Source organism: Lactuca sativa, chromosome 8 (genome assembly GCF_002870075.4).
Source record: "Lactuca sativa cultivar Salinas chromosome 8, Lsat_Salinas_v11, whole genome shotgun sequence".
In the NCBI taxonomy this organism is placed as follows: Eukaryota; Viridiplantae; Streptophyta; class Magnoliopsida; order Asterales; family Asteraceae; genus Lactuca; species Lactuca sativa.
Genome location: NC_056630.2, coordinates 213739891 through 213764810, shown reverse-complemented (window position 1 = coordinate 213764810; position 24920 = coordinate 213739891). Strand labels below are relative to the sequence as shown.

Here is a 24920-nt window from a genome sequence, read left to right as displayed (position 1 = left end):
CAACTACCAAAACCGAGCCTGCTATAAACCAAAATTCCACACCATAATGGAGGATAAACATACCAGAGACCAAATAAAATATAAAGCACATAGGACTAGACGATTGGTTGATGCATCCATTGAACTTCAACTAACACAACTCGAACTTTCAAAGAACCTTCGTGTTATAGATGATGAACGAAATAACCAATGATCAAGGATGCATAGGAGATGAAGCTCATGAGACAATATACTACAAAATAAACCCATGTGGAACTAAATATACTAAACTCAAAAACTAATAGACCGATAAACAATTTCCCATACTAGACTATAGATATCAAGCTAACAAATCTCTCAATAAACGATACTCAACTCGAGCGACCCAAATGACTCTTCATTAATTCCTCGATGATTCTGCAAGGAGCCATTAGCTACAACGAGCCCCTTGTCCAATAAGTCCTTGCCACGAAGATGAATCTTGGTTTCTTCTCTACATATATATGATGGCAACTTGCTCTGCACTTGATGGGTTTTGATACAAAATATAAGTTTGATTTTCACAAAAACCAACAACAGAAGACTTTAAAAATAACAAGTTTATTTTTAGTTCATAACAAAACCAAACCATCATCGATCCATTTATAGAGGTTAGAATGAAATAAAAGCAACCAAAGAGTGATTAGAATGATAAGTTGTGAAGCCTTTGAACCCACTTGGTTTTGGGGTGTTGATGAAGACAGAAAAAATCAAAGAATATGATTTCTCTACAAGTATCCACCATAAAGAGTAAGGTACTTGGAATGCTAGTTTCTTCTTGTATTCTTGAGTATCTTAAGCCTTTAAGTGCTTAACTCAAATAAGCACTAAAGGAGACAACTCAAGAGGAGCTTTAAACCACCAAACTAACTTCAAAAGAGAGAGGATGAGAGAGGAAAACCCAAAGTTTTGGAGGGCAAAAGAGAAGAAGAAGAAGTGCTAGTTTCTCATGCATAAGGCACTCTTTATATACTCCATGCAAGGTAAGGTCTAACCATTAAAATACTCTAAAGTAATGGTAGCCTTTAGAAGCATGGGAGACAAAGCATTGAGGTTGAAAAGGGAACCTCAATATTATTTTAATATTTTGGGCCATACTTCTCAAAAGAGGATGAATTCTTTAATTTTTATAAACTCTAAGTTTATAAAGTATAAAATTTGTCTTTAGGTAAAAGACAAAAGAATCCAACTAGTCCAAAATGTTGTGCATGACTTATTAATTCATATCATATGAAATAATAACCAGTTATACTCTCTTATAATTATTATTTTCATAAAAAAAATTGTACCTTAATTAAAATACAAGAATCGATATTATTTATTAAGAATCACATTAATAATAAATATACAAAATGTGCCAAATTCATAAAGGTGTGACCCTATAGGATCATATATTATTATCAATATCACTCCATAATGATTCTTGGGCATATAGTTCAAAAATCTCCTACTTGCACAAGATTCATTATAGACTGACATAGAAAGTAGCTGACGTCTAGCAACAACCTACTTCCCCTAGCAACATATGAAGGGTGTCATCTCATCAACATCCAATTCCAGGAGCTCTAAGCTATAATTGTTACTAAATGTATGGTATCAGTTATTCGTTTGTCTCAGACATTATGTCAAACATGAGATGTGGATCACCATCAATCTCAGTTAGTGTTCAACTTTTTATCTCATTTAGTGTTCAACTTTTAGTAATGCCTTATATGTCTAACTCTCAACGAATAAGAGGGACAAATCCCATCTCGATTACATACGCCATTCAATGTAGTTCATGTCATACCTAGCGATGGCCCTTATGACTTCCTTTTACATAATAACATTAAACCATGTCAAAGCACAAAAATTCCCATAATTCAAGTCCCAATTATGCATCTCAAGTCTAAGAATAAAAAGATATAACCTTGATCAAAACATCACTCTTGAGTACGGTCCTTAAAGTGATTTTGATGAGGATCAAGTCCAATACTTATTATCCTAATCAAGTAGCTATGAAGTTGGTATCAGCTCTTTCTATTCTCATCTCCATGAGAATATACCAATCCACACATATTAGTCTTACCTCATAGATGCTCCCACAACTATGAACGACTATGGATATTTAGAATAACCTAGTTATTCAAGGATTTAAACATGCTAATATAGAACACAACACTTATTTAACAAATGACTCATATCCAATATATCAGCTAATTACAGTATATATGTTGTCTTTATTGTTCCAATATCCAAATACCAAATTTCAATCAAAAACATATACTTATATCAACAAAGCCATACAGCACCAGCTTGACTTTTATGCTTTAGCTAATGAAGTAGCTTTGTTAAGTAGATTTGTATAAACTTTGCAAATACAAACATTTTCAGTTTTATATATGACTCATATATAAAGAAAAGTATTGTGAATGAATTAGATGCTTAAATCTGAATTAGATACCAATACTTGCGTAATGGGATTACTCATAGTCATAATGGACTATACATTAAGCATCTTTGTATGTGGTTCTCCAAACCACAAGGTACTTTACCTATGATGTGTAACTGTAATTAAAATCTTCATGGAAATACTATCGATATAACTTTCTCTTCATTCATAATGAGGGCATGCCCGATTGTGACTGCGAGTCATCCTAATCAATTTGAAAATTTAGCACATGTGTAACAACTTTAAACATAGCTTTCTTTCAAATACTTTGTGGATTATGAATACTTATCTAGTTCTCGCAAGTACTTTATAATGTTCCTACAAGTCACACAATGACTTGTTCTCGACTTATACCGGTATCATTCAACATGCTCTAAGCATATGACTTATTTGTCCTTTATGCATAATCATGACATATATGATTAATCCAATTGCAGCAACATATGGAATACAATCATATAATCTAGTTTTAAAAAAAATCACTAGAATTTTTCTCAAAATCATATCATGTGGTATTTGAAAAGATGACTCTCTCATAATCCTTTATCTTAAGCTCTTTAAGATCCTTGAAGATTAATGCAATTTTACTCAACCATTTAAGTTTCCATGATCTATCTGTATAGATCCTTATTCCATGAATAAGTATGTCAAATACATATAACACTAGGAATGTTACTGCGCTCCCACTAGCTTTGTAGAAAATACTAGAGTCATCTTAATTTATAATCAAATCACACTATGTAATTATCTTATAAGAAAGAAGATTCTTACTCTGAGATGTTAGCTTAAATTTGGGAAGATTTTCATTCATGTATGTTTTCTTCTTTGAAAACTCACTTACTCTTTATAGTCAAACTATATAGAGGATGATTAATCAAGCCCATACTTGATAATCATACATGAATGCATCTCTATGTGTTTTATTAGTTTCTGGTTAACTATTGCATAGATTTCACAACAGTTGAAAACTTGCTAGTTCCAAACTATGATGCGAGTAGTTTATGGTTCTTTAGCTCTTAAAGTTCCATATAGCTCCCACTTAGAAAAAGAACTTTCTAAGTAGTTATCTTATGGAATGAAAATTACTAGGGTTAGTAGAGACGTCATCCTAAACAATCATTTAGGATAGTCTACATGAATGCAATTTATAGATCCTAGAGTAGTTACGCTTGTTGTCTAACATAAGCTCTATAACTCCATACCTTTTAGATAAGGATAAAACATTACATCCTTAGCCTAATGTAAGCATTTAATCCACTTGTTTGGTTGGAATATATATATATATATATATATATATATATATATATATATATATATATATATATATATATATATATATATGTATATATATATATATAGACAAAATTGCAAAAATGGTCCCTGTGGTATGCAAATTTTTTGGGTTTTAGTCCAAACCCCGAGTTTTTTGGATCCATGGTCCTTTTGGAGTGGTTTGTATGTGATTTTGGTCCCTGGACTTAACTCCCGTTAAATAGGATTTGTTAAGCCCCCTCATGTGCCTCACACATGAGGGTAAATTCGTCATTTCATATGTAAGGGATCATTTTTGCATAAACCGTTTTTTGGCCCCACTATCTGCGCTCTTTTTCCCCAACGTTCCCCAACGTCTCTTTTTTCTACCCTTCTTCTTCTTAAGCTCTACTACAACAACAATGGTTTATACTTTATAGAACCATTGATTTGAAAATATGTAGTAGTTTTTACCTCTTCAATGGAGGTATTGTGATCCATTATGGGCTGGCAGATGTTTAGGGTTGGATATGTAGTGGCTAAATCGGCATTGACCTCCAGATCATACTATGTTTCCTCTTTAATTCTCTCTAGATCTTGTCTCCAGAGATCTGGATCTGGTTTTTGAGCTAAAACTGCTCTACTATCTCTTACATTAATCATGTAAACATCTTCTTCTTTCATTAACATAACCAGTGTAGTGTCCGTTAGGTGTTGCATCTTGGGCTCGGTCCATAGTCCAAATTTTGTATCCGGATTGGGCCTGTCCATCCGTGATTTTATTATTAGGGTTTAGTATTTATAGATGCTTGCATGCATCTTGGTACGTAAGTTTTCAGAGTCGATTATTCACAGAATATATTTTTTTATCGATTGTAACCCTAGAAATCCTCTACAGCGGAAGTTCTTTATCGAGCTTTGCTGAGGTGTGAATCTATTGAATCATTCAGCATATTTTGATTCATTCTCTTGTTTGATATTTATGTTTGAATTATTGTGATTAACCTATTTAATATCTAATCGATCAAAGAGTTTTTCAACTCATCAACTGGTATCAGAGCAGGAGACTGTGTAATTCATACACATCTCTTCTGTGAAAGAAGTGAATAGGGTTTATTCCGCATTCATTGATATTTATTGAGCCGTCACTCCATAATTGACGTATCTCATTAATTATTCATCTTGCCCTAATATTACGTATTACAAAGTCTGATCTTATAACAGGTTAAATGATCAAGCATGGACGATTCTCAATCCAATCCCATCAACATCTCTAACAGCATCGGATCAACCACCAAGATTCCAATCCTCTACACTCAAGACTATGAAGTGTGGACACACCACTTTGAAGATTACATTATTGGATCTGAAGATAATGGGTATTTGATATAGGAAGCTATCACATCTGGCCCTTTCGCTCATTCAAGCACTTCTAGAATCATTAAAACTCAAAAGGAGTATAATGATCTATTAAAAGATGTGAAAGACGTCGCTCAGGACGAAAAGGAGAAGTTCCAATGCAACATTAAGGCATTGAGATTAATTCGATTCGCTCTTCAATCTGACATGTTTCATTTAGTAAGTTCTTGTGGTACAACAAAGGAAATCTGGGATCGGCTGCGATAGCTGTACTCCACAGATGAAGATCTGGAGCAAGATGATTAAACATGACATTGAACAAAAGCTCATCGAACAGAAAGTCACTTTCTTAAATGGCCTAAGACCCGAATGGAGGGAAGTTGTGTCAACGGTTAAAGCGCATGAGCAGTTCAAATCGTATTCCTTGGCAAAACTGGTGGGGATTCTGAAATCCCAGGAAAAGATTGTGCTACAAGAGAAGAGCGTGGTTTCAAACTTGGGGTCTTTGGCTCTTCTGTCTAAAGGTAAGAATGCAGCAGAAGAAGAAGATTTGAATCTAGGAGACTATGATTTAACATCTAAAGACTACGCAATGATGGTGTCAAATCCCAGAAGGTTCATCAAGAAGAAGTTCCCTACCAACAGGAACCGAAACTGGAAGGGAAGCTACAGCTCTGAAAAGGTGAAAGAGGAGTCGAAGGCGGAAGAATCAAAGAAAGAAGCGAAGGGTGAAGCTGACTCTGGTTTAGTTGTTTTTACTGTGGTGGGAAAAATCACTACGCAAAAGATTGCGTGTTGAAAAAGATGACAGAGAAAGATGAGGAGAAGGATGAAGAAGCGAGTCTCCTGAAAAGACTAGAGGAGATTAAAAAGAAGAAGGCTAATACTAATCCCTCTATGAATGCTCTTGTTGTGCAGGATTTGGTAGATGACGATGAGTTCGGTGGCGTACAGGTATGGTCAACCGACTCAGAAGATGATGAGGTGAGAAAGCCTTCTCATGGAAAGGCTTATGTGGCGAAGAGTAGTGATGCTGGTGGAAGATGTCTGATGGTGATGGATGTATCCCAGATGAGAGGATACAACACTGATGGAGGAAACTAAGTGGATAAGGAGCGAGAGGACGTGTGCTTTACAGCGAAGCCTCTCAGTGTGCAGATCAGTGAACTAGATGAACTGATCAAGAAGGTACAATCCATTTTTGTTTCATTTAAGATTCCACAAACATCATATGAAAAGGAATTAAATAACCTGAATTCAAGAATTTCAAATGTAGATAGTTGTTTAACTCAAACACGTGTCACGAATTCTAATCTAACTAACAAAATAAGCAGGGTATCATCCATGAGTGAAGAGCGAAGGATATGGATAGAGCAGAAGGAGTTGGAGTTGGTTAAGTCTAGGGATGAGAATATCTATTTGCAAAGAGACAATCTTAAGTTGTTGAAACAGAGAAATGTTTTTTGTTTGACTACAAAAAGACTTTATACTAACATCACTCAGCTGCATTTAAACTGTGAAATAGGCCAGAAGATACATCGCATGATTTTGCCCTTCCTTGAGTTAAAGGAGGATGAAATGGATGCCGAAGCATACAACTGTGAAAGTGTTGTATCTTTAGATGATGTAAATCCTACTTAAATGTATGGTTTGGACAAAATTGAATCTTTTATAAAGTCCAAAGACCATAAGGACATGCTTATGAATCTTTTGGATGAAAATGATAAGTTGAAACTCAAGGCTGAAACTATACAAAAATTTGACTCATTGAGTACCAAATTAAGTTCAGAAAATAAAATTGATTGTGAAAATGCATCTGAACTTAATGAGGACGATGACATGAGTGAAATCTATATAGAGGATGAGGTTGACTGTTCTGAGTTTATTAGGAGCGAACCCGAAAACCACAAAAATTTAATTTCTGAAAATTCTATCGAGTTCGCTCATCTGTCCAAAAACATGTCCCCAATCCTTAAAGAAAAGGCCGTTGTATATCAAAAGGTTAGAACCACTCCAAATCAGGTTTATAAGGTCACAAGAGTAACCGAACATCAGACAGCCGAACTCACTGCCATAGTGAATGAATATAATGCAGATGACTGTGATGAATTTTTCTGGTCTGCACCGATAGACAACGCAGATGAAACAGTTGGTTTGTCGGAGCGAACATCATGGAAGGCCAAAGGTAGATATGTGGCAGAACCACTGAATAAACCTACCAACTTTGACGTGCCCAGTTCCAGCGGAACAAAAGAGGTTCCAGTGGAATATGTCTCCTCAACTAGCGAAACCTCTTCCATGAAAAGTGAACCTGTTGCTAAGAAGCCGAAACAGAAGGCAAATATTCACAGACAACTGAAACAGGTGAAAAATTAAAAGCAGCAGAGAAATCTGAGATACAAGAAAAATCTCTCGGAGCGAAAGCAATTTTGGCGCTCCCAAAATCCCCACTATACTCACTTTGACAGAAATTCCAAGCCAAAAGGAGAAGAAAATAAGAGTTAAAGGAGCTTCGGTCCATCAGCTCAAAAGAACCAGAAGAAGACTTTCGGGCCACAGGAAGAACAAAACCGGAAGGATAGGTTCGTGTCACACCCCCAAACCAAGGATGGCGGAAACGTCCGGGGGTGGAGGACTTCATGTAGAGTATCACAACAACGAGTATAATAGTGCTCAAAGTAAATACAACCATCATAAATATAATTGAAAAAGTTACACCAAAGTATATGTTTACATGATTCAAATCAATTACATTATGAAACAAAATGAACTGTTCGACGATTTATCGTCCCATCCTCAAAACGTGGTTGATTTCCTGTTTCACTGAATTCCTGAGAATACAAGTAGTTTTGAAAAGTGTCAACACAAAGGTTGGTGAGTTCATAAGCTTTTGACAGTAAGAGTTTGAAAATCGATCTTTGTAAAGAGATGTATGATACCAAGAAAAATCCAATATTTTCCTTACAAAAGTTATGTAGTCCTAAATACCAGGACCGAAAATGAACAACTATTTGTCATACTTAAAGATATAAAAGTGATTTTAAATCGGCATAAAACCCTTTCTGATGTGAGAAAAATCCCGTAATGAATGATGTGTAGTCTTAAATACCAAGACCGAAAGTATACAATAAAGTATGTAATTGTGGATGTAAAAAGTGATTTTAAATCGACATAAAACCCTTTTTGATATGAAGGCGTATAAGTATTTTTCCATACTTAAAGTAATTTCAGTGAGCTAAATAGACATAACTCGCTAATTTAAAGTTAGAACCCGTAAATCTTATGATTGTTAATACCACATGTGAGCTATCATAACCATACTTGACATAGACGGCCTCGTAATACGACGTTCTTCAGGCGTCGCCGTTAAATGACACTTGTCACCACAGACCTGCCGGTCTAGCTGTAGCGAGCAGCTCTGGTGTGGGTTTGTTAAACCCAATATAGATCTATACACAACTATCACGTTCTCCCTACAAGAGACTCTGGTTACAATTTACAAGACTTTTTGAATTTGTTACTTTGGAAGTAACCCGAAGGGAATGACTCACAAATTTATTCATTAACAGATTTACGTGAACTAAACAGAAAACCTTTGGTAAATAAGTTTGAGAAGTAAATGATACATAAACTATACCTATTATAGTTTATCCAAAACGTTTGTAATGTATAAGAATTCTTTTATGAATGCTTTAATGCTATGAATCCATAAACTATGCTCATTATGGCTTAATATACGTGTTCTAAATGAATGAATAATCTTATCATGAATGACTATATTTCAGTTTATGATGATGAACTAACATGGAAACACATTCAATATTTGGAACTTATTGTTATACACTTTGCTCAACATAATACAAAGTGTTATGAAAGTTATAAGCTGTTAACAAATTTTCAACCTGTCTACACTGTTTTTGAAAATTCATAGAAAAATCATACGAAGCTGAAAACTAAATCCGTCAATTCTGAGAGTTCCCAAAATGTGTCTAGTTTACTCATAATTTTTATCATGATTTTTAATGACCTCCAACTTGGGTGAAAAAGTCCATAATCACAGACTGGTCCGGATTGGTGTTTGAAATGATAGGCAGTTTTGTAAAAATCACCATAAATTGTAGAAAAATCGTATGGAGATGTGCAAGTAGTCATTTTAAAGCTAAGAACTGGAACTACGTACACCTAAAACAGTTTTGAAAACTAAATTGTTTAAGTTGTCCAAAACAGTCCGTGAATGGAGTTGACTTTTCTGATGAAGGCTGTTAGAAAAGTGTAGTTATGTTCTTGGTGTTTTAACTTGTATTCCCCCCCAAAAAACTTGAGAAAACATGAAAATATGGGGGTATGAACTCACCTTGTGTGATTTCAGTAGATAAGTGTTGAAGAAGAGAAGTGTTCAACCCAAGAACACTTGAAGAATCCCTTGAAGATTCGAAGCTCTAACACAAATATAATGGAGTTTGTGTAAGATATCCATGATTTGAGTGGAAATAATAGAGATAATCATAAAGGAAATGGATTATGCTTACCAAATGTGGAGGAAAAACTCAAGATCAGCCCTTGAATCTCGAATTTCTAGAGAGAGAAAGTGAGAGAGAAAGGAGTTTGATCTTCTTGTGAAATGAGAGCAAATGAGAGAAATGAGGAGAGAGGATGAATATCCAGCTCTCAAAAACGTGGGAAGGAGTGATGATTGAGTGGAAAGGACATTGATGTGACCTAGGTAAGGTGGGGAGGAGTGGCTGGTCATAGAGTGGGTGTGGGAGTGGTTGCTTGTGTCATAAAATAAGGTAAAGTCAACACTCTACCTTTGTACTTTACCTACTCTCTTTTGGATAAGGTTTTATCCTTAAAATATGATTAAATCATTAATTTAGGGGCCTTATATTTTAAAATAAAGTTTTGGGTGAAAATCATATGTTAAAACAATTAAAAACGGGCTTAAAACGCAAAATTACGCGAAACCGGGTGAAAAATGAGCTTTCCAGCGAGACCCTTCGGACCTAGGCCGAGGTTCGGTCCCTAGGCCGAAGTTCGGTCAGGTGTGTGCACGGTTCGGAGGCGAGAGACGCGAGCCAGAAGGAAGAAGCGAAGCGAGGATTGGTCCGAGGCTCGGTCCGAAGAGAAGCGAAGTCAGGCGGTTCGGTCCGAAGGGAAGCCAGAACCGAAGGAACTGTTGTGAACAGTAATGAACAGTACCTTTGGGTTCGGTTCTTCCTCTTGTGCGATGTTCGGCTCGGATGAACAGTAGTCTCGGTTCGGCTCATGAACAGTACTCTCGGTTCGGACCTTCATGAATAGTACTTTCGGTTCGGTTCATGAATAGTACTTTCGGTTCGGAGGGTTCGTTTCCTTAAGTCCGTTTTTCGCGTAGACTTCAGTTTTTGGGCTATTTTCGCCAAATTCGGGGGTCGGAATGCCCCGAGTGATTATAGAAAGTTGGGGAGAGATTTCGAGAGAGATTTGAGAGAGATTCCACATACTCAGAGAGATTTGGGAGAGATTTGACATACTTGGGGAGATTTCTCATACAAAGAGAGATTTGGGAGAGATTTCACATACTTAGGGAGATTTGGGAGAGATTTGACATACTTGGAGAGATTTCACATACAGAGAGATATTTGGGAGAGATTTCACATACTTAGAGAGATTTGGGAGAGATTTGACATACTTGGAGAGATTTCACATACAAAGAGAGATTTGGGAGAGATTTCACATACTTAGAGAGATTTGGGAGAGATTTGACATACTTGGAGATGGAGTGAAAACGATAGAGAGAGGTTTCATTAGTGACCTTTTTGAGTGTCCGGCTACGCACTGCAAGGTCCGTAAACCCCGTTAAGCCTTGTTTAAGGATCTTGCATACTCTCGATGAGTATGTAACATTGTTTTATTGGTTTGGCTCTCCATGTACCACAGTTTTAGGTTAAGGAGATCTAGATGTACGCACTTTTTGATTTATGATCTCTCGTTAGAATAGAGAGTTGTTTAGGAGTTACTTAACGTAAGCTCTAGTACTCACGGCAAAACGAGTGGACCGGTTTGACTTGTTGACTTTCGTTGACTTTGACTTGACTGAAAATTGACGGTTGTCACATCATCCCCCCGTTAGAGGGAATTTCGTCCCGAAATTTGAAATCAGGCAAGGAGTTTGTGAATGACTAAGATCGGCTCTACATTATTTTGATTCTGACTAAGAGATGAGTTATTATACATGAAAACTTAGCTTATACACATTATGATATAAACAATACTAGGCGGATAGCAAAATGTGTGATTCTACTTCAGTTTCACATCCCAACGAGGAAAAGAAACTAAGTCAGAATTCTCACATTCTATTATCTACCAGGTATTCGTTATATATAACCGGGGAATGTGTAAGTGAGGAAATCATAACAAATAACTTAGTAATCTTTCTTACTACGAGGGTAGATAAGCAAGTCACTTACAACGACAACGCTGAACTGATCCTAGTAAGAATGGCACATCCTATGAATACTGCGAACGGGTTGGTCCTATCCGAGGGGTATCACTACGGACTTGCAGCGTCCGCATCGAATTTGGAGGGTTGTCCTCGGACATCCTTTTTCCAATACTCGCGACTGGTGATATTCAGATCTCAGGTCCGTTTCCAAAAGGGCACCTCGTTCCTTGTGGTTGGTCGGCCTATTCGTTTATGTGAGGCAGATAGTAAAGGCTTCTAGTGGAGATATTGTCAAGGCCTCTGAAGTTAATGGAACTATGAGCAATTTGCCTTTCTATTTGAAGAATAACAACAGAGCTTTCCAGGGTGAAAAGCTTGGTTCCTCAATTTTATTGTTGAGTAGTTCGACAGGTTTGACCTAAGAGTTCTTGTAGCTCGGTAGGAAGCATGTGGGTTTGGTTTACACGATTAGGCCTTCTAGATGGTAGGACATTTACTCGCCCTCCTGGGCAACCTTGGCCCGAAGTTCATGGCAGAACTTATACCATATCTTTCCCAAGCTTCTGTGCTTGGACCTTGTTTGCTACATGCGTGACATTCCCAAAGGTCTCCTGTAAGCACTTGTGATAAGGTTTCGGGAAGTATAACACTCCTCTGGTGCATGTCTTGGGGTTCCACAGCGAGAGATGATCCGTAGGTTCGTGCTGGATATTTATGAGAGATGAAAGTTTCGATGTTCGGGGGGGGGGGGGGGGGGGGGGGTTAGGTGAAAGGTCCTTTTGTAGATGTTAAATTGGGAAGATGAGGGCTATATCAATGAAAATTGGATGACGACAGCAATATCTTTTTAGATAAAACTAGCTAAGCTGTATTCGCAAGAAGAGATCACTAGAGTGATAGAGTATCTTGTGTTTCTTTTTAGGGTGATAAACTTTGTTTGATGTTATCATTATTGTAGATGATTTATACCACAGTGTCTAGCACTGGCAGTGGGTGTGTTTCGATAATCAGTAATGATACTTGACACCGTGATCCCTGACAGGTCTCCCTATGATCAAATGGTATATGAACGTCGTATGTGATCTGATGTTGGTGAAATCGTCGAGTGGGTGGCCCCACTCAATTCTTACTACTAGACACGGATTAGGAGTCGGGATGAAATTATTTGTTTCAAGACTTCAGTATTTTGATTATAATTAACCCCGATGTATGTACAAAGTCATCACATCTTACAGGTAATGATCCTAAGATCATATATGAATGTATTTGGTTCGATTTAAACGAGAGAGTATTTTAACTACTTTTAGAAAGACGGTGATTTTAGCAAGCATAACAATTTCCCTACAAACATATGGTACTTAAACGTTTTTGTCATTGGGAAACATTACAAAAGTCCTAATATGGTTCCCTATTACCCTTGCTGGTTCGTTTGTTATGCTCCTCCGCTTTCCCCGTCATTCCTCTCAGTTGGACAGTTTCTCTTGAAGTGTCCCGCTTCGCCACATAGGAAGCACACTGGAATTACCTTGGTACTGGGTGTTGAAGTGATGTACTGAGTCGGGGTCCTACAGAAACGGGCGGTGTGCCCTTTCCTGTTGCAGTTTTCACATTGTAAAATTCGGCAAGCTCCTGTGTGATGATAATTACACTTGTTACACTTCGGGAGTGACCCCTTATATGGTATGGCCGATGTTTGGGCGGCAGACCCCATGGCTAGTGTCGAGGCATGTGTCGTGACTGCTGTTGTAATGGTGGGGGTGGCCATAGGTTGTTGTCTTTTAGTGAATCTTTGAGATTGGTGGCGCTCTTTCATGTTCCAAAACTTTCTCTTCTTGTTCGTAGGTTTGTGACCTGAGGTATTTTCGCTGGCGGACATCCGTTGGTGTTCCTGAATATTACCACTATCTGTATTGTCAGTACCGCTTCCATTTCTGCTGGCGTTGTTAGCATTGAACTGTGCCATGACGGCTGCCACGGCTGCCGTGACTACAGCCTGAAAAGTAGCAGCGTCTATCTGCAGAGTTGGCGCCTTGCTAGTTGGTTGGTTGCCTCTTGGTGAAAACATAGCTTTGTTTCACGATGAAAAACATCTTCGTTAGTGGAAATGATTATCTTAAGTGCATCCTTACGATTTATATTAACGCATATAAATTTTTGCACATTACTGTACTATTCCTAGTATTTCCGCTAACATTCTTGAAATGGAGTTACAGCAGTGGGTAGGGGTAGGTTTCATACGGGCGTCAAGCTTTACCCATCTTAGAATCATGTGTGTCCAAACACGCTTGGCTGGGGAGTTTTGATGGGACCCGGTGTATTAGTGCTGGTATGGTCGCACCCCTAAGTCTATGATGAAGTAACTTCTCAACAAAATGTTTAAGGGTGAGATGATAATGAGTTTTTAGAATGGCTATACGTCGTGAGTTTCTAACCAAGTTTTATCTTATATCGATTTGTAACATAATTTGGTCGTTAAGGGCGTTCTGAAAATAATTCATAACGGGAGTCTTTATATGGTAACCCATGAATTTTTAGTATTTCTGCATCCAAGTGGAGCCTTATAGTTGACCCAGGCTAGGTCCTTATTATGACCAATTGGAGCATGTTCTCGAAGATTTGACCTGCATCCCTATGACGCAGTCCTAATACAGAGTAGAAGTAAGTTTAGGTAGTGATCTTTTGATGTTGGTTGTTTGAAACCGAGTTCGATTGGTTGGTGAATAACATGATCCAACCTTGGAGAGAAGATCAGGAACGATTCCGGAGCTAGATTACTCTAGTCTTACATCTTGAATAGAGTGGGTTTTAGGCAGGCTCCTATGGCAGCATGATGGGAGTGTTTGAGCAAAAAGGTGTCACAGAATTCGGCTGATTGATACATCATTGATGTTTAAGATGTAACAAATTAAGGAAAATTGACCTTGTAGAGGGTCTTATATCATATCGAAGCAGGAGTGTCTTGGCCGCCTAAAGGCCTCACTAAGCTCTAGTACTCACGGTAAAATGAGTGGACCGGTTTGACTTGTTGACTTTCGTTGACTTTGACTTGACTGAAAATTGACGGTTGTCACAGTTCGGTCTCGAAAGTAACAACAACCAAAAGGCTGGTTTCGGTCCACCAAACAACAACAGAAAAAGACTAGAGTTCAACCCATCAAGCTTTTATAGTAAAAGACACAGCTTCGGTCCAGCAACTCACAACAACCGGAAAAAGAGTTTCGGTCCATCATCAAACAGTAACCGAAGGTCCAGGTTCGGTCCATCATCAAACAAAAACCGAAAGGGTCATTTCGAACCTCAAGTCAGGAAAGATTCTCATTCTAGTTTCTTTTCCTCTAATTCTTCTCGTTCTCATTCTTCTCGACCTATACCAAACTCACAATCGTCGAAGGATTTGAAAGGAAAAAGGAAGATTTCCTCAGCAAATGAAGACCGAAAGCAAGTTAAAGTCCAAACGCCCGAACCTGAATCCAAAATACCTGCATCTAACTCCAATAAAATCAAAGTGTTTACCATTAAAAGGAAAGATGAAACAACCTTAATAAAACGAACATATCTTGTTAATCTTTCTCTTACTATTCCTGTTTCTGTACAAGGCTCACGAGGACCCAAGAAACTTTGGGTTCCGAAATCTGCTTAATTTTTGCAGGTTATAAGTGACGAGCAGTTCGACAAAGAATGGTACATAGATAGCGGCTGCTCACATCACATGACAGGAAGGAAGGAAGAGCTAAGGGAGTTTCGGTCACTTCAAAATGGTGGCAATGTCAAGTTTGGTAACAACTCTTATGGAACGATAAAGGGTTATGGGATGATAACCAATGGAGATTTTACAATCAGGAAGGTGGCGTATGTAGAGGGGTTGCAGCATAACCTCATCAGTGTGTCTCAACTGGTGGGAGGTACAGGTCTCAAAGTCTCATTCGATGACGAAGGTTCAGAGATAATAGAGAAGAAATCCAACAAAGTCATTCTCAAGTCTGAACGAAAAGGTCAAATGTTCCCTCTGAATCGTAGACCAATCAAAGGGAATCCAGCAATATGTCTTTTGTCCAAAGCTCATTAAGATGAAAGTTGGTTGTGGCACCGAAGGCTCTCACATCTCAACTTCAAAGACATCAACAAGCTAGTCACCGGTGGTCATGTTCGGGGACTTCCACTGCTCAAGTTCGATCGTGAACACTTATGTGTTGCATGTGAAATGGGGAAACAAAGTCGCCAAAGTCACCCAACAATCATAAACACCAAAGTTGTTGAACCACTTGAGTTGCTTCACAACGACTTATGTGGTCCATCATCAATAGAAAGCATTGGCGGTAACAAGTACATCCTTGTGCTTGTTGATGACTTCTCTCGTTTTACTTGGGTTTTCTTTGTAAAGCACAAATCTGAGGCGACTCCCAAACTGAAGATCTTTATCAAGCAAGTCGAAGTGCAACTGAGAAAAGTCGTTTGAAACATCAGGAGCGACAATGGATTGGAATTCAAGAACAAAGAATTCGAAGATTTTTTAGCAGAAAAAGGCACCAGTCACAACTTCTCAACTCCGTATACACCTCAACAGAACGGAATTGTCGAAAGGCAAAACCGATCACTGTGTGAGGCATCCCAAACCATGCTGAGTTTTGCTTCTCTTCCTCTATATTTCTGGGCTGACGCCATTGCTGCAGCATGTTTTACTCAAAACAGATCTTATCTCAACAAGCATTTCTCACTCACGCCTTATGAGATTATTAACAACAGGAAGCCGAATGTCAAGTTCTTTCACGTATTCGGTTCAAGGTGCTTCATCTTCAACTCCAAAGAACATCGCAACAAGTTTGATGTCAAAGCTAATGAAGGTATCTTTCTGGGATATTCTCTTACTTCAAAGGCATACATGGTTTTGAATAAGCGTTCTAAAAGAATTGAAGAAACCTATTATGTGACGTTCGATGACAATTACGTCAAAAAGATGAAGTCTACTGAAGAAACAATTGGAGAGATTTTCTCTCAAACAGGTCAAGTCACAGCATCAATCGCCAACTTCTTTGACCAGTTCATGGATTTGTTTGATGAACCTGAGAAAGCTGCTCACTCTGAGGCCACGACAGCAGACAACAAGATTGATCACCTTAAGAAGATTGTCGAAAATGCAGCCAAACAAATGGGAGAAGAAGAACCAATTCATAAAGAACCTCCCCAGAGCGGTACTTCGGTCGAGGGGGAGAATCAATTTTCTTTAAATCATCAAGACTCACATATCTAGGGGAGAATCCTATCTTTGACGCACCCGAAAGTCCGATAGCACCCGAAAGTCCGATAGCACCCGAAAGCCCTAACGCACCCGAAAGTCTGGTAGCACCCGAAAGCCCTGCTGCACCCAAAAGCCCGGTTGCACCCGAAAGTCCAGTGACAACCGAAAGTCTAGATCAACCCGAAAGCTCAGTCGAAGAAAGACTTCTTGGTTCATCATCTGTCGAGGGGGAGAACTCAGATATGCTCTATGATGATGACATTCAATTAGAGTTGGAAGAAATGGTAAATGCTGAATTGGATCCATCCTATGATCCAAATTAAGCTCCTCTCACCAAATGGACCAGAGATCATCCTGTATCTCAAATAGTGGGTGATGCATCTGAAAAGGTTATGACTTGATCTCAACTAAAGGCGAAGCAAACTGCTTTATTCTCCAAAGTAGAATTCTGCATGTTTAATTCTTGCATCTCCAAAATAGAGCCAAAGACCGTCAATACTGCTCTCGATCATTCTGATTGGGTTCAGGCAATGCAAGACGAACTCAATGAGTTCGAAAGAAATAAGGTCTAGAGACTCATTCCAACACCAAAAGATGCCTCGGTTGTCGGTCTCAAATGGGTGTTCAGAAACAAAATGGACAAGGAGGGAAATTTGATTCGAAATAAGGCTCGGCTAGTGGTGAAAGGTTATTTCCAGGAAGAAGGAATCGATTACGAAGAAACATTTGCTCCGGTAGCAAGGCTGGAATCCGTTCGAATATTTCTTGCCTATGTTGCACACAAAAATTTCGAGGTCTACCAGACGGATGTGAAGTGCGCCTTTCTGAATGGGGAACTTGAAGAAACTGTGTACGTGGAGCAACCTCCTGGTTTTGTAAATGAAAAGCATCCTGATTACTGCTACATCTTGGATAAGGCTGTTTATGGTCTGAAACAAGCACCTAGGGCATGGTATGAAGCATTAACTAAGTTTTTAAAGATGTCTAAATTCAAACAAGGTTTGGTTGACCCAGCCTTCTTTCGTAAAAAGGAAGGTAACCACCTTATGATCGTTCAAATTTATGTCGATGATATCATCTTTGGCTCAACGAATCCTAGCCTAAAAGCTAAATTCAGAAAGTTGATGGAGACTAAATTTGAAATGAGCTCAATGGGTCCAATTAACTTTTTCCTTGGTTTAAATATTAGAGAGGGACCCGAAGGCATCTTTATCAACCAGGAAGTATATACGAAGAATCTCCTTGCCAAATTTGGCATGATGGGAGACTCAAAGGTCAAAATTCCTATGGCATTTGGTACCAAGCTCACACCATCCTTGGAAAAACCAGCAGTCGACATAACTCTATATCGCCAAATGATTGGTTCCCTGATGTACCTCACCGCTAGCAGCCAGATATAATGTTTTCAGTGTGTTATTGTGCCGGGTTCCAAGCAAATCCTCGTGAACCACATATGTTGGTAGTGAAAAATATATTCCGGTATTTGAATCGAACCACCTCTCTCGGTCTCTGGTATCCCTCAAACTCAGGTTTCTTCTTTCAAGCCTACTCAGATGCAGACCTAGGAGGATGTGGTCTAGACCGGAAAAGCACTACAGGAGGCTGTCAATTCCTCAACGGGAAATTGGTGAGCTGGCAATCTAAGAAACAAACATGTGTTTCTCTGTCTACAGCCGAAGCAGAGTACATTGCCGCTGCCTCCTGCACATCTCAAGTGATTTGGATCCAAAGCCAACTCCGGGATTATGGACTCAATATGAAAAAGATCCCACTATATTGCGACTCAGAAAGTGCAATTAGGATATGTCATAACCCAGTGCAACATTCTAAGACAAAGCATATAGCACTGAGGTATCACTTTATTAAGGATCATGTGGAAGAAGGAAACGTAGAAATTGACTTTGTTTGAACCAATGATCAACTGGCCGACATCTTCACCAAAGCCCTTCCTGAAGCAAGTTTCAATAAAATCCTACAAGGCCTAGGTATGATGGAATCAGAGTCAGTACCAAAAACACCTTCTCAAAACTAAAAGTTGGAAGTGAAATGAACCGAACGCTCGGTCTATTTCGGGCTCGGTTCACATGGGAACCGAAATGAACCGAACACTCAGTCTATTTCGGGTTCGGTCCCACTATACTTATTTTCGCTTATGTCAAAAAGGTAATATCTTTGGTTGTATACTTTTGTATAATTGTTTTCCAAAAATTCCAAAAATATTTTTTTTAAAAACCGAAATGAACCAAGCGTTCGGTCTATTTCGGGTTCGGTTCAAATTTTTTTTCAGTTTGGTTTGTTTTGTTTTTCTCTTTACAAAAAGTATCAAAAATTCCAAAAATATAATTTTTTTTGTCTCTACTTCTGTTTATGTTAACAGTTTATGGAATATCGATGGGCCAGATATCATTCTCACACTTTTTACTAGCTAAGTGTCCCTAGAAGCATGCTGTTGCATGTTGTCCAAAGCCACAACTGATTTTGAATAAAGCCTTATTGACTCGGTATATACAAACCTTGTCTTCCCAATTAGGCTGCAACATTTACTCTAATCATGAGCTACCATACTCTTTCCTCACATGAGTTAAGAGTTTTCTGCTTGGTCACTATTTTTATAGTAGAGGTATTTTAGTTTTCTTACACCACCTCAAATATTTTTTTATCCATCATATTCACTTCATACAAGTAACCCTTGAGACTCTCATAAATTACCACTGAGGTTTATGGTTACACAATCTGTGTTTGTGATCTTAGCTTCGTGTCACTACGTGCTAAATGAAACCCACAATTCAATACCCACTATGCATTGACGGTGAACAATTAAATTTGCTCTAGCTTTCACTTATGAATTAACGAATCCACTCAAGTGGTTGTACCATGAAATCTCTATTTTCCCTTTGCGTGATTCTTACGAAATTGTTACATACCATAACATTTCTTCACATAGAATCTAGTTTTAAATTTTCTTGAGATTTCACACCAAGCATTTTCAACAAGTCACTAAAATATTGTCCAAACCTACTTGTTCAATAGATCACAAAGACGTTTTTCTACCATTGTTCATCTCCTTCATCGAAGCACTCAACAATGGCGGATTCCTCCTATGTTCATGAAACCTCCCACATTCTCCCTATCCGACCCCAGCAAAGCTTGGTCATTGATCTCAACCCATCTTCGTACGATGCCTTCATGTACCCTATACTGGAGTTTCTTAGACACTCTCCACTAGTTCTCGCACTGACCAAGGTCGAAATCGTACCTATGGAGTGTTTATCCCAGATTTTCTCTACTGCCCACTACGACAAGTCTGTTGATCGCATTTTCTTCGACATTCTTGATACCAAAACCTCCATCTCAAAACAGCGATTCTGCTCGCTTCTAGGGTTTGAACCTGATGAGTCGAGGGTTAACCCTGAGTCGATTTCTGTGGGACAGTTGTTCTCCATGTTTTACAACATGGGTTACACTGAAATCTTGACCACCGTCACGAAGTTCAAGAAATCGTGTCTTCCTCCTCAGTGGAATGGCTTTTTCACAATCTTGTTCAAGGGTCTATCGGAGAGGAGCGCAGGTTCTGATGGGGCTAGTCGTCTGTTCGTGACGATTCTCTATGGGTTGTACACTGGTGTTAACCTCGACTATGGCTCAGTTTTATGGCAGCAGTTAATCCAAAGTCTTGCCTCTACTTCTCGCCATTCTGAAACTTCATATGCAAGGTTCTGGACGCTCGTCACCAAATGGGCAATGGACAAGTATCATGTCCCGATTGTGGCTACATCTCCACTCTCATCTATCGGCATCTTCCACACTACGAAGATCATTGTGACGGATCCTTCCAAGTTTCAGGTTGTTGGTTCTATTCTAGAATCAACGTATGCGAGTGTATCAGGGGAGAGTCGCATCATCAAGACCTACAAGGAGTTTCTTCCTTCGGGTCCCAGAGAGCTCACTCCAGAGATGATTCAGTCAATCCATGACACTGACAAGCCTTCTCCCAGGGGAAAGAAACCAGAAAAGGGGAAAGACAAGAAGGTGGTCAAAGGGGCGAAAGGCCCTTCTCCTAAAAAGAGAAAACCCACGAAGGCAGCCAAATCACCTCCACCAAAGAAGAGGAAAACCCAGCCCAAGAGAAAACTCATTCTTGTCTCTTCCTCCAGTGAATCAGAGGATGAGGGTTCGGACTCAGAGGAGTCGTTTCGTGGTGACACTCATCCTCACTCGCCTTCACCTGAGGTACCAATTTCAACCAAATCTGTTTCTCCTCCCCCAATCTCTATCTCTATTTCCATTCCCCCCATAACCTCCACTACTCATATTCCACCCACTTCTATTCTTGTACCACCTCCCATTTTCTCAGACGCTACAACAACAACAACCACTGGAGTTCGAACCAACGTATCTGATACGGGGGCTCACACTTCAGCACCTAAACACACACCTGCAACCAAACCTACTTCCAAACCCGAACCTACTACCTCAACCGAACCTCCACCTTCGCCTTCATCTCCAAATCACTCAGCAGATACCGAGACTTTTCTTGGAGGGGATGACATGACCTTCGATTCTGTCTACTATAGTCCCTACCAGGTTCAAAGTGATGATGACGATGATGCTCCTGTCACGAAAAAGCACATCAAGGAACTTCATGAGAAAATTGATAGTCTCATCGCTTCCTTCTCCTCCTCTCGGTCCAATATCTCAGAGGCTTCCATTTAGGGCCTAGTTGATTCTTTCACCAAGGCACATGAAGCTTCTATCAACTCTGCCACTGCTGTTATAGAAGCATCTACAAAGGCCTGTGCTGATGCGACCGAAAAAGTCGAAAAACTATTTCACGATGCTAACAGTCTTTTACAGTCTTTACAGGGAGCAAGTGACTCTAGTGCAGCGAAGGTCGATTCCGTTGTCGAGAAGCTGGCTACTTCATTCGCATCAGAACAGCAATTCTTTGCCGGTATTCGTCAGTCCCTTGTATCTGACCATAAATCTTTCCAGGCGACTGTTGAGGAGCGATTGACCAAGCTCCAAGAAGATCTCGCTTTGGAGAACTCAATGATGGATGCGCTTGCTCATAAAACCACTGCTCTAAAGGTCAAGAGTCTTCAGCTTTCCCAATAAGAAAAGGAGGTTGCGTCTCTTCGATCTGAGCGAGCGGTCATTTCAACTTGTGTGTCGGATGTTCACGGCGCCCTCTCCAACATTATTGAAGCACACGACCCTATCCTCAACTATTCAGTAAGGAAAACTCTTGCTGAGAAGCTTGCTCCTGCCCTTTCCCTGCTCAGCAAAATTGATGGGCTTCCTGAGTTCGTGGCCCATCCAAAACAAGGGGGAGAAGGAGTTTCAAAGGGCGAAAATCAATCTCAACCGCCTCTTACTTCTACATCAGCTGCAACTAAAGCAACCGAACCTCCAACAATTGGTCAGGCTTCGGGTTCGGGTGCTCAAGATAAAGGGAAAAAGGCTATGGTTGACAGTGATGGTGATGATGACAAAGAGACCATTGTTGATCTCTTGAAGAAACAGTCCAGGGATAAAGATTCAGACATGAGTGCTCGAATGGATAGAGAGGCAGAAGCAAACGAAAGGAAGATGAAGGAGGCTCATGATCTCCTTGAAAGTCGTAAAACCCTATTCCCTCCATGGACTCTCGAGACGGTTATCAAAGAAGCTATCGATACTCCCAGTATCCTCTGGCTTGAACCGGTGATTTCCTTGGACAGGATTAATTCTGTTGACTCTCAGTTCGACATGCCTTTGACCCGAAAGGCCTTCATATTTCATGCATTTTCCCACGTTGCTGATGTACCTCATCCTCACCCGAAGGTCGATAGGGAGCTTGTTGAATTCTATCTGAGGTCTGCTCAGCCTCAGTATCAGACGTGGAGTGCGCAAAAGATCATCAATGTTCGGGTCCTCAAACCCTTTCGGGAAGGTAACTTTACAAATGTCAGATTCAAAGTTTTGAGGGGGTCAGCTAAAACCGAACATGCCATTTCACTCGGTGATCTTCCTAACCTGAATCCACATGATTGGATCATTTTGCATAACATCCTCCTCATCAATGAAGCTGAATATGGGCCGATCATAGATCACTTCAAGAGGATGTTGGTTTGCTACATCATGGAGGTTGCCAAGATGGATCAGGAGATTGCAAGTGTCTTCAAGAAGAAGCCCACCATCTCTCCAGTTGGTTCTGCAAGTGATTTGAATATGATGCAGATGTCGAGAATCGATCCAAAGCGGAACTCAGTCATGTTCACCAGGAATGAAGGCCAAAAATGCTTGTTCGCCTTGGCAGACAAGCATCTTTATACCACTTCGTGCTTGGAGCATGTTCTGGGGATCATTAATCGGTGCAAGCAGAATTCTGAAGATGACAAGAAGTATTTTGATGATATGATCCAGTGGTACATTCGTTTCAGACAGACCATTCTTGCCATCATTCCTCATCTGTTCAATACCACGAAGAAATTTCCTGCAGCAGGACCCAGCAAGCCTAAGTAGAGTCTCGCTCCAATTGACGCAAAGGGGGAGATTGTAGGGTCCGTTAGGTGTTGTGTCTTGGGCTCGGTCCATAGTCAAAATTTTGTATCCGGATTGGGCCTGTCCATCCGTGATTTTATTATTAGGGTTTAGTATTTATAGATGCTTGCATGCATCTTGGTACGTAAGTTTTCAGAGTCGATTATTCACAGAATTTTTTTTTTTATCGATTGTAACCCTAGAAAGCCTCTACAGCGGGAGTTCATTATCGAGCTCTGCTGAGGCGTGAATCTATTGAATCATTCAGCATATTTTGATTCATTCTCTTGTTTGATATTTTTGTTTGAATTATTGTGATCAACCTGTTTAAGATCTAATCGATCAAAGAGTTTTTCAACTCATCAACCAGAAGACATGAACCCACTAGAGCTAGTTCAAGATTTTCAGCGAGCATTTGGTCTGCAATATGAAAATATGTGTCTTCTGTGTTCTTTAATCCCTGAGATAGAGCTTTTATCTGAATGGTTAATTTGAATTTGACCCATTGGAATTCAGTTGCTCTTTTAGTCTTCGATCCAATTCTAATCTCTACCTGTCGAATTCACACTTCCATCTCCGGTGGTTATCTTCCCATTTCTTTGAAGCCCCTCGGCTCCTAACTCTTGAACTCTTGTTTCTTCTTTTCTCAAAATCCTCGGTTGCATTGGGGTAACTCTCTTGCTGATCGACATATCTTTGATGGTTATTTTGTTGAGGTTGATTTTTGACCTAGGATTTGGTATCATCTAATGGTTGTTGCCCTGAGGAGTTACATTCATGGAATCAAGTTCATAGTCCCACAACAAACCTTTCAATTCCTTATGAACAACTGGGTACATATTTGATAACAGATAATTAGGTGCATCAGGACCATTAAATCCATCATAAATCCCAACAAAAACCCACCTGTATTCCTCCGAAATGACGACGTGTACTCGATCTTCCCTAGATTTCCCTTGCGCCCATTGAAGATTCTGGCTCTGATTTATGAACTCGTAATCTTCAAGAAAACTACCTTCACTGCTCAAATTAACATTGATAATATTCAATTCATTGGTTTTCTCCGAAGCCCCAACAATCCAATCTAGAACCTTTAGAAAACCCACGTTTTTATTAATCGGGGCAACAATCGAGTTTTGCCCACGGGTTACAAAGGTCTTTGAAATCACTCTCTAGATGACACGAATCAACGTCCTTTTTCTTGATCTACATTTATAGGCAAGCCCTCCCTGAGAATAGCTTCTTTGGAACTGCTCGTGACTACCCTTTTCGAGAGGACCCGAAAAAAGAGGACCCGATAAGAAGGCATGCTCAATTGGCCCCGAAAGGAAGCCTATTTTTGGCTTATAGAACCATTGTTGTTGTAGCAGAGTTCAAGAAGAAGAAGGGTAGAAAAAAGAGACGTTGGGGAACATTGGGGAAGAAGAGCGTAGACAGTGGGGACAAAAAACGATTTATGCAAAAATGGTCCCTTACATATGAAATGACGAATTTACCCTCACGTGTGAGGCACATGAGGGGGCGTAACAGATCCTATTTAACGGGAGTTAAGTCCAGGGACAAAAACACATACAAACCACTCCAAAAGGACCATCGATCCAAAAAACTCCGGGTTTGGACTACAACCCCAAAAATTTGCATACCACAGGGACCATTTTTGCAATTTTGTCATATATATA

The 24920-nt window shown here is 39.5% G+C and overlaps 1 pseudogene; it reads right to left on the bottom strand.

Moving 5' to 3' along the window:
* The window catches only part of LOC111903796 (probable protein phosphatase 2C 23), a 95829-nt pseudogene that overhangs the window by 32401 nt on the left and 38508 nt on the right, over positions 1-24920 (bottom strand).